General features: G+C 43.2%; 1 long non-coding RNA gene across 1 annotated transcript; it reads left to right on the top strand.

Moving 5' to 3' along the window:
* The first annotated feature begins 275 nt into the window (after positions 1–275).
* LOC111821245 (uncharacterized) lies at positions 276–4,866 on the top strand. Its single transcript, XR_002824681.1, has 3 exons — positions 276–299; positions 2,773–2,926; positions 4,812–4,866. It is a non-coding gene; the product is annotated as an uncharacterized LOC111821245 (long non-coding RNA).
* Positions 4,867–11,128: the final 6,262 nt, after the last annotated feature.

The raw sequence follows: 11,128 nt of genomic DNA, 5'->3' as shown, positions 1-11,128 counted from the left end.
AGGCCATGATTCCCAATATTGAGTGATTGTCCACCATTTTGTCATCTGATATGATTTTCTTATGTGTTGTAAATCCTACCTCTATGATGTTGATGAGGTGGGTTTAGCGGCAGTTATATTAGTGAGGTAGGACTCAATCTGTAAGATTAGGTTGTGTCTTAAGCCAATCTCTTTTTAGATATAAAAGAGAGAAGTGAGCAGAGAGACATGGGGACCTCATACCACCAAGAAAGCAGTGCCGGGAGCAGAGCTTGTCCTTTGGACCCAGGGTCCCTGCACCTGAAAAGCTCCTAGACTGGGTAAGACTGATGACAAGGACCTTCCCCCAGAGCTGACAGAGAAAGCTTTCCCCTGGAGTTGGCACTCTGAATTCATACTTCTAGCCTCTAGACTGTGAGAGAATAAATTGCTGTTTGTTAAAGCCATCTACTTGTGGTATTTCTGTTATAGCGTCACTAGATAACTAAGAAGGCATCTGATAAGTTTCTAATCTACTTCACTGGCATTTTTATTGTATAGAATGTGGATGTATTAACAGAGGTGACTATATACTGGACTTCACTCATTATTAAAGAGAAACATGTTGGTACTATCAAAATGGGAGGAACTTTGGGAGAAAATGCCTGTCGTCTCACAAGTTATAATCACAAAGGAAAGGAATGATGCGCATATGAGACAGTATTCCAAATAATGGTGATTTAAAAATGAAATCATACAATCACAAATTCTACCCACGAGGAAGAAAAGAATAGGAGTGTTGTTGCTGGTATTAATTTACTCCAGGCATTTTTTGAGCACTTGCTGCATACTGGAGAGACATTCAAAAAAAATCGTTGTCCCAAGGGAGCCCATAAACTCACACAGAGTATAGTTTACGGGGATGACAGTTACATACACAATTTCAATATGGTTAGTTTCATTTTTGCTAAGATAGACAAATGCATAGGCTGCTATGGAAAACTTGTGAGAGGCACCTAGCCAGACTGGGAGTGGTCAGCTCTTTCTCTCCAACTTCCACATCGATACTTGGCTTAAAACTATACCTGACATTTTAATTCAACTCAATTAATCCAATATTCATTGAGTGCATATAATTTTGAGGCAATTGTTTCGTTGAGTTGTGAAAGATGCATAGAAGTTTAACCAGGTAAGAAGGAGGTTGGGGAAAGTGTTCTCATTCCGAAGAAACAGTGTCTGAGAGAAATCATAGTGTAACCTAGAAAAAATCTGTTGCCGTTAGTTGCCGGCGAGTGGATTCTGACTCATGGTGACCCCATGTGTGCAGAGTAGAGCTACTCCATAGGATTTTCAAGGCTGCGATCTTTCAGAAGCAGATCTTCAGGCTTGTCTTCTGAGGTGCCTCTAGGTGGGCTCAAACCACCAACCTTTTGGCTAGTAGTCCAGTGTTTAACCACTTGCACTACCCAAGGACTCCCGGAAACAATTTAGTATTTCTCTAAGATTGAATTTGAAGTAGGAAATGAAAGGAGATGAGGCTGGAGAGGTAGAGAGAGCCAGGTCATGGTGGGCCTTGTATAAGGAGAGCCTTGAATAAGGGCCTTGCTAATGAGCTTGGATGTTATTCTGCAGACAGTGGACACACAGAAAGCTTTGAATCATGAGAATGACATTGTGTAATTTATATTTTAGATCTGTGGAATTGTGCAGGATGAATTTTATAGGATCAAGACTGAAAACAAAGAAACAGTGGTGAAAGTGTGACAGAAATCTGGAAGATTAATTAGGAACTAGCAAGGAGATGAAGAAGAGGCAGTGTATTTGGGTGGATTTTAAAGAGGTAATTCATCGAAGTCCATTGATGGTGCAAATGGTTAACATACTTGACTGCAGACTGAAAGGTTGGCAGTTTGAGATCACCCAGAAACTTCTTGCAAGAAAGATCCAAACAAATCACCCACTGGAAACCCTGTGGAACACAGTTCTATGCTGACACACACAGGTTCACCACGAGTTGGAATCTGTTTTTTTTCTTTAGGAGGTAAAATTGACATAATTTTGTTATGGATTTGATATAGGAGATAAGGGAGAGAACCTAATGCTAACGCTAATGATAACATAAAGGATAATGTTAGTAGATGAAGATGTAAGGGTAGATGAAATGGCTGAGTGACAGCAGATGAGAAGAAAATGGAGGACTGGCAGAAAAGTAAATCAAGAAGGAAGTGGAAAAGAAGTAGTCAAAGCAGTAAGAAGAAAGCCAGAAGAGAGAGATGTCATCAAAATCAAGAAAGACAAGAGTTTCAGGTAGGAAGTCAACAGTGTCTAAGTATTGGACTTAACAATAAAGAAGCAGTGTCTGATCCAGTAAAGAGAAGTGTCTGTGGAGTGGTGGGGATGTAAGCCAGTTACCATGGGAGGTGAGCAAATAGAGACAGAAGATCAACTGCTCTCAAGAGGCTTGCCTGTGAAGAAAAAGGTGTATTAAAAGAGATGTCAGAATGAGGAATAAATTTTGTTTAAGACATTGAAAGACCTGAACACATTAATATGGAGAAGGGAAAGAGTCATACAAGGAGGAGCTGTTGAAACTAGAGGCTGTATGTTTAAGAGAGTGCTCCCGCACAAAGGAGCGAGTGCTGTCACCTTTAGAGCAGACCCTTTGTTGGGGAGGCTAGAACAAGGGCTCTTCCTTCAATCAGCCTCCCTCAACCCAATGGTACTGTCTTACTCAAAGATTCTTCAATGTGATAGTGATTTATTGATCTTTCCATCATCTTTCTTGTCTGTTTGTATTGTCATACACTGACCCAGGTGGGAGTTCAGATAAAGCAAAGCTACATCATGGATTAAATCATTAATTTCTGCAGTAGTGGCTGTTGACCACCTGGCCTCTCCACAGCTCTCTCTGATTCAGAGATCACAATGACTCATCACAAGAATCCTTCAGCACAGAGTTGATCATCAGGTAAGCCATCTCCTTAGTGGAGCTTGAGGGAAACAGCCACATAAGGCCACTTCTCTAACATATACAGTGATTATCTGGCTCCAAATTCTACCTGTCATTTTAATTTAACCCAACTCAAGTCAATTAATCCAACATAAATTGAGTACTGTTTGCCAAGCTGTGTGATGATAAGAGCATGGTTCCTGTCCCCCTAAAACCCAGTCTTTCCCAGTTATTGTCCTTTTCTGGGAACTAGAGTTAAATAGAAGAGGAATTAATACAACAGCCAGGGTAGTGTTTTTCAAACTATGTTTATAGAGCCGTAGGGCTGTAAGGAAGGGGTGGAGGTAGAAAAAGGATAGGCTTCAGGCCTCCCCATCCCAGCTTCCATTCAAGCAGGTCAACTATCATTTGTTTTATATATCTGGCTGTTGTAAGATTTTTGTTTGTACCAAGAGTTCCACTGCTAAGAGAAGGTTAAATCTCCATCAAAGTAATGTATGCTGACCATACTTAAATACTAAGAATTACAAAAAGGAAGATCAAAATCATGGGATAAAGGGGGTTGTTTTGGTCTTCCCAAATTCCATTCATGAATTAATTTATCTAAAAAACAAATATCGAGTAGCAGACATTGTGCCAGTCACATGTTGGGCACTGAGAAAACAGAGATGAAGAAAACCTGGTCTCTGCCCTCTGTCCAGAAAGGGAGAGAGATGGGAAAATGATCACTCTCTGGGGTAGTAAGCACTACAATCAAGATGTGGATTAAGGATGGTGAAGCCACTGAGACAAGAAGGGTCAACTTTGTCTGAAAAATAGGAGAGAGAGAATTTGTCAGGGAAAGCTTCACAAAAGACCTGTTTGAGCTGAATCCTAAAGCGTGTCTAGGGGTTTGCCCAGAGAGGGAGGAGGAAGGGCTTTCCAGGCCCTGGGAAACTCAGGTGCAAAGGCACAGAGGACCAAGTGAGCACAATGCCCCTAGTTCCTATGGCTGGAACAGGGGGTGCAGGCAGGGGAAGTACAGGAGGGGATGGCCAAAAGCTTATGCTTAATGAATGTGTGGGGACAAGCTGAGTGAGCAATCTTGTCAGTTTCCCTTCAGGCTGAACATGGGCATCTCTGAGACCATAAGTCCTGCAGAACCCTTTGTCAAGAGCTCTCGCCCAGTGTCCTTCAGACTACAGCCACCTAGTGGCCACCTTCGATTCCCACATTTCCCTAGAGAGTCTTGAAATCTCGATGTGTATTTGGAGTCATCGCTGTCTTCCTGCTAATTTTAAAGTTGAGGAAACAGTGGCCCAAAGAGGACAAGAAACTTTTCCTGGTGTACACAGTTTCTAAAAGCTAGAGCTAGAATAGAACCAAACTCTTGTGACTGCACGACCGGGCCTGGTATGCTCTAGTTTTTCCCCAGCCACACTCAGGCTCTGGCTGGCTCATGTTGAAGGTTGTGTGAGCCTCAACTTAGCGACCATCTGGGGAGTACACTTAAAACCCTCATCCCAGGTTTCGGTTGGGGTGGGGACACTTTCAGAGAGAAGGAACTTGGGAATAAGTATCTGAGCCAGAAAGAAAGGAAGAAGACATATTCTCCCTGCCCCGCTTCCACCTAGCCTGCCCTCAAATCTGTCTCCACAATGGGAAAAGGAAGCCAGTGATGCTCTGGGGATGGATAGAGACAGTACACTTCAGGCTTTGAGGAGCCATTGTGTCAGAGAAAGAAGGGGAGAGGGCTCTCCAGTCATCTCCTTTCTGAGGAATGGGCGGGGGTAGGGGAATCCTACGGCTACAGGCAAAGGAGAATAACAGCAGATTCCAAGAAATAGGGCTAAAGGCCTCTGAAAACACCTGTCAGCTGCTAGATGTCCAAAAAAGTTCATTCAAATAAAATTCTCTGTTTAAGGAGACCATTTACATGCAACTTGTTTCAGAAGTCCATCTGGGGCTCCAGAATCCACTGTGGTTTCAATATATCCTGTGACAAAGCCATAAATCAACCCTCCTGTATGTATGTGTGGGCATCATGCATGCTGTTTGCATATACCTGTAAAGTATATATTTTGCCTATATAGGTATATACATATATATGTATATGGAAACACTGGTGGGTAGTTGTTAAGAGCTACAGCTACTAACCAAGAGGTTGGCATTTTGAATCCACCAGGAGTTCCTTGGAAACTCTGTGGGGCAGTTCTACTCTTCCCTATAGGGGTCACTATGAGTCAGAATTGACTCGATGGCAATGGGTTTGGTTTTTTGGGTTTCATATATGTATATAGGGTCCCTTGGTGGCACAAATGGTTAGGCACTTGACTACTAGACGAAATGCTTTCAGTTTGAACCCACTCAGAGGTGCCTTGGAAGATATGCCTGGCAATCTGCTTTTGAAAAGTCACATCCTTGAAAACCCTATGGAACAGTTCTACTCTCTACACACATGGGGTTGCCATGAGTTGGAATCAACTCGTCGGCAACTAACAAGACGTTTACATATATACATATATTTCAAATATGTATATATACACAAATACTTGATTGTTTTGTACCTAAAACCTAATGAAATATGGATTTTAAAAAGTTTACAATAAAATTCATAGAAACAATAAGACTAATGTGATTTACACAGTCAAAAAAACAAACAGGAACTACATAGGAAAGGGGATGGGAGAAGAAAAACTATATATTAACTGGGGAAGCCAGCACAACTTGTCCAAGGCAAGGTCGTGGAAGCTCCATAGACACATCCAAACTCCCCGAGGGACTAAATTACTGGGCTGAGGGCTGTGGGGACCATTGTCTTGGGGAACATCTAGCTCAATTGGCATCACACAGTTTATAAAGAAAATGTTCTACATTCTACTTTGTTGAGTAGCATCTGGGGTCTTAAAAGCTTATGAGTGGCCATCTAAGATATTCCACTGGTCTCACCCCATCTGGACCAAGGGAAAATGAAGAAAACCAAAGACACAAGGGGACGATTAGTCCAAAGGACTAATGGACCACTACAACTACCATAGCCTCTACCAGACTGAGCTGAGCACAACTAGATGGTGCCCGGCTACCACCATCGACTGCTCTGACAGGAATCATAATAGAGGGTCCTGGACAGAGCTGGAGAAAAATATAGAACGAAATTCTAACTCACAAAAAGCGACCAGACTTACTGGCCTGACCAAAAACCCATTGCAGTTGAGTCGATCTCGACTCATAGTGACCCTGGTGGCCTGGTGGTTAAGAGTTTGGCTGCTAACCAAAAGGTTGGCAGTTGGAATCCACCAGATGCAACTTGGAAACCCTATAGGGCAGTTCTACTCTGTCCGAAAGGGTCACTATGAGTCAGAATTGACTCAATGGCAATGAGTTTTTTGTTTTTTTTTTTTAAACTGGCCTGACCAAGACTGGAGAACCCCCACAAGTATGGCCCCTGGACACCCTTTTAGCTCAGTAATGAAGTCACTCCTGAGGTTCACCGTTCAGCCAAAGATTAGACAGGCCAATAGAACAAAATGAGACTAAAGGGGCACATCAGCCCAGGGGTACGGGCTAGAAGGCAGGAGGAGACAGGAAAGCTGGTAATAGGGAATTCAAGTTTGAGAAGGGGACAGTGTTGACAGTTGACATGTCATGGGGTTGGTAACCAATGTCACAAAACAATATGTGTACTAGTTGTTTAATGAGAAGCTAGTTTGTTCTGTAAAGCTTCATCTAAAGTACAATTTAAAAAAAAAAAACCTATATATTAAATAGCAACAACTTTGGGCAAAGAAGGACTACAAGGTTGAGACTAAACTTTGTTCTCTGCATCCTGTCAGCCTGGGAGAGAAAAGAATAGCCACCTGTTGAGCCCTCAATGTTCCCCAGACATTCTGGAAGTCACTTTCCATACACTATTACATAACATACTATCAGGTAGGAAGAAACTGAGGCTCATAGGGGTTATTTGACTTTTCTGAGATCACAAAGCTACGGCATGATAGAGTCACCCTATGAAAAGGTGGAGTCTTAAATTATTCCGTTGGAACCCCAAGCTGTTTACCTCCCAAACTCTGAGCTTTCTCCTACTCCCTCATGCCTTTTTTTGAGCATCTTCAGCATGAAGGCTTCTGGCACAAGGAGAGAACGTTTTTGACCTGGAAGGGGGATAGCTGAGCGTGCTGATAGTTCATGGGAGAGCCCTGGCCAATGTAGGCTCAAAGAGGATTTTTCTTCTTCATCCCCAACAAAAAAATTCCCTGAGTTGTTTCTGAATGTCCCATACTCGTCTCATTTATACTTGACTGGGTGGCATAGCCTGGGATCAAAGCCCTAGAATTCTCCTCATACCCACCAAGCTGAACTCACAGAGGGAGGGAGGGAAGAAGGGAGGAGAGACTGGGGGCTGCTTCTGATTAGCCCTTTCCTTGGCAGTTGGAATCCACCAGGCACATCTTGGAAACCCTATAGGGTAGTTCTACTCTATCCTAAACGGTCACTATGAGTCTGAATCGACCCAATGGCAATGAGTTTGTTTTTTGTTTTTTTTTAACTGGACTGACAGAGATTGGAGAAACCCCACGAGTATGGCCCCCGGACACCCTTTTAGGTCAGTAACGAAGTCACTCCTGAGGTTCACCCTTCAGCCAAAGATTAGACAGGCCCATAGAACAAAATGAGACTAAAGGGGCACACCCGCCCAGGGGTAAGGGCTAGAAGGCAGGAGGAGAGAGGAAAGCCGGTAATAGGAACCCAAGGTCAAGAAGGGGAGAGTGTTGACAGTTGACATGTCATGGGGTTGGTGAGATGTCCTCTCTCTGTGGACAATTAAATGGTTCTCACGGACCCACCGTCTGGGCTCAGCGAAGTGTGGAGTGACTGCTGCTCAAGGGCCAGGCCAGTGAGATTCAGAGAATCTAGCCCTTTCCGCATCATCCACCCTTCCTCCTTTCCTGGGATGGCTGTTGCAAACCCAGTCCTCCAGCCCACCACCTCTCAGTAGGCAAAGCCAGCCAGGGGCCACAGGCCTCTCAGTGATCCTAAAAGAGGCAGGAGCCACCACTGTCACTGCATCGGGTCTTGGGACAAGGATTTGTAGCTCCAAAGATGAAAGAAAGCTGCATCAACTTCCTCAGTCCTTCCCAGGGAAGAAGCTCTTGGAGAAGAGAAATCCTAACTCAGTCATGGTTTGCATAACAGACTTGCCTTCCTGTTGTTGTGCTTGTAAGTGGATCAACACATGGGCTGTCGAGAAGGCCAGCAATGGAACGTGCCAGCAGAGCTAGACTCAGACAAAATCATGAAATGGGGAGCATATGACTCCCCTGTCCCTTCTTCTCAGGCCTCGACTTCCTCACCTTCAGCCCTCAGGTCCATCCATTAGCAAATATTCACTTTGCTTATCTACTGCAAGCTGGGCACTGAGCTAGGCACTGCCCCTGACCTGGAAGATCTCCTGCCAGGGAGGGTAGACAGGCAATAAGAGGCTTGTTTAGATTTATAGAGCGAGCACTATGAGAACACAGAGGGGAGGTGCTATAAGGACCTTTGAGCCAGGTCTTGAAGGTGCAGAGGAGTTTTTCTGGCTCAGAAGGACAGATAAAAGTACAAGAAGACAGAAAGATAACAACTGTTTGCCTGATAACATGCCTTCTCCTAAGTAATCTCACTTGATCCACAAAAGAACTCTCTTAAGCAGAAAGGAAAGTATAATAGTTCTGGCCTTTAGCAGAAATCTCAGAAAAGTTCCTCAAATGAGCAAATCCCTCTGTTAGAGGTGAGGAAATGGAGGCTCCAGAGAAGGGAAATGATTTGCCTAAGGTCACACAGCAGGAAACAAAGATCCCAGGTCTTCTGACTCTGAATGCAGTGTGCTTTCCGCCGCGTCAGTGGTTTTCCGTCTGAGGTCCACAGACACCTGATGATCTCTTGGAGGGACATGAGTTCTCATTTTTACTTTTTTTACATTTTATTTTTATTTAAAAAAAAATTTTTTTATTGTTCTTTAGATGAAGGTTTACAGAGCAAACTATTTTCTCATTAAACAATGAATACACATATTGTTTTGTGACATTGGTTACCAACCCCACGACATGTCAACACTCTCCACTTCTCAAGCTTGGTTTCCCCATTACCAGCTTCCCTCTCCCCTCCAGCCTTCTTGTCCTTGCCCCTGGGCTGGTGTGCTCCTTTAGTCTTGTTGTGTTTTATGGACATGTCTAATCTTTGGCTGAAGGATGAACCTCAGGAGTGACTTCATTAATGAGCTATAAGGGTGCCCAGAGGCCATATAGGGAAATGAGTTCTCTATGATGCTTTTCAAATGTTGTGTTTATTGCATTGGTAATTAAATACATTAATGTAGGCATATTCTGGGTCAACATGATGGCACCTTATGACTGAGAACATACAGGATTCCGATGCCGGCATCTGCCTGTGTTTACATACAATCAGAGACACCAGGGAGTACGCCTATAATTGCTAATGAGAAAAAAGAAGAAGTAGAGAATGCATAAGTGAAGCCTCGTTAGCCATGAAAGCTGAGTACCCCACTGTACAACAAAATTTCCACAGTAGTTTGAATAGAGAAAAATGGTAAAAGTAATACAAGAGTGGAGTCTATGGGTGGTAGAAACAGTTATTGCACTTGGCTGCTAACCGAAAGGATGGCAGTTTGAGTCCACCCAGAAGTACTTCAGAAGAAAGTCCTGGCAATCTACTTCCAAAAATTCAGGCATTGAAAACCCTATGGAGCACAGTTCTACTCTGACATACACGCGGTTGCCATGAGTTGGAATTAACTCGATGGCAACCAGAACGCAAGAGTAATACAGGTATGCTGAACTCAAAAAGTCTGCCCCATAGCAGTACATAATATATTTATGTGGCAAGGGACATTTTAGTTTTTGCAAAACAACATCATCAGTCATTTTAAATTAACTCAAACTGGCTTAAACAAGAGAGGTTTTTTTTTGTTGTTGTTGTTGTTTTTTTCCCACATAACTGAAAACTGCCAAGGCATTATGGCCTTCAGGAACAATTTGATCAGATCTCCAGCTCCATTTCTCTGTAACACTCTTGGCTCTGCCCTCTTCTGTGTGTCCACTTTGACCTCAGGCTGGCTCTATCATGGTTGCAAGATACCCACTGTAGTAACTGGGCTACATGCTCCTTTATACCCATCCACAGGAAAGAGAGAGAGGAGACACCTTTCCCCAAATATTGAATGGAAGTCCTGAGTTTTACACTAATTAGACCACACTGAACCAGTTCCTGTGGTTGAAGGAATATCATGAGCTGATTGGTTTAAGCCTGGCTACCTGAACCAATTACTACAGTAAGAGGGATGGGTTTAACCTTGATTGGCATAAACCAAGCAGGGCCCACCCTTAGCATTGGGTGGCCTTGGGCTGCTACCGATTGGGAAAGAGAAGAAATGTCTGCTACAAGGGGTTAGAGGATTCCAGGAAGGAAAGCACTATGGACAAGAGTCCTAAGAAAGGAAGTTCTTAGAGAGTTAGAAAATTTGAAAGAAGATCTGTGTGTCTGAATCCATGCATGAGAAGAGGTTAGAGAAGAACTACCTTAAGTAGGACACTGTAGGTGGTGGTAAGGAGTTGGGATTTTTTTTTTTTTTTCTTCTAAATGCAATGAGAAGCCATTGAGGATGTTTAAGTAAAGGAGGAACATGATTAGATTTACCTTTTAAGATTACTCTGGCTGCTATGTGGAAAATGGATGGAGGCGGGGTAAGAAAAGAATGGAAGTGGGAAGGCCAGTTAGGAAGCTATTGCAAGGATCCAGAAAAAACAGATTTACCATGATTCTAATAAAGCTTATAGTTTAGGTCCCTTCACTAGCACAAATCCTCTGCAAGGCTCAGAGAGGGATCTGGCCATGTGTTTTCATGCTCAAGTGTTTTTGTAGAATTTGTGAGAGTAGTAGAACCAGGTAAAACTGCAGTTTCTTTCCAATCTAAATAACTCTTCGTCACACTTACCCTCATGTCAGATGACACTGGAGTGACCATGAGAATTTTGGAGTCCAACTTAGTGGAAGTTGAATTGGGGATACATTTAGTGTGGGTTCAGTGGGATATATCTATGGAGTTCTGTGAAGTTCTGCCGTCAAGGTTATAAGCAATGGGAGAACCTCTAAGTCTTCCTCTTCCTTCTTTACCTTCAATCTATACTCAATGAGTTTCTCACTGATATCCCTGTGGTCCAGATCTAAGTCATCCCAATAGCT

This window comes from Trichechus manatus, unplaced genomic scaffold (genome assembly GCF_000243295.1).
Source record: "Trichechus manatus latirostris isolate Lorelei unplaced genomic scaffold, TriManLat1.0 scaffold00073, whole genome shotgun sequence".
Lineage (NCBI taxonomy): Eukaryota > Metazoa > Chordata > Mammalia > Sirenia > Trichechidae > Trichechus > Trichechus manatus.
This window is presented reverse-complemented; position numbering and strand designations above follow the sequence as displayed.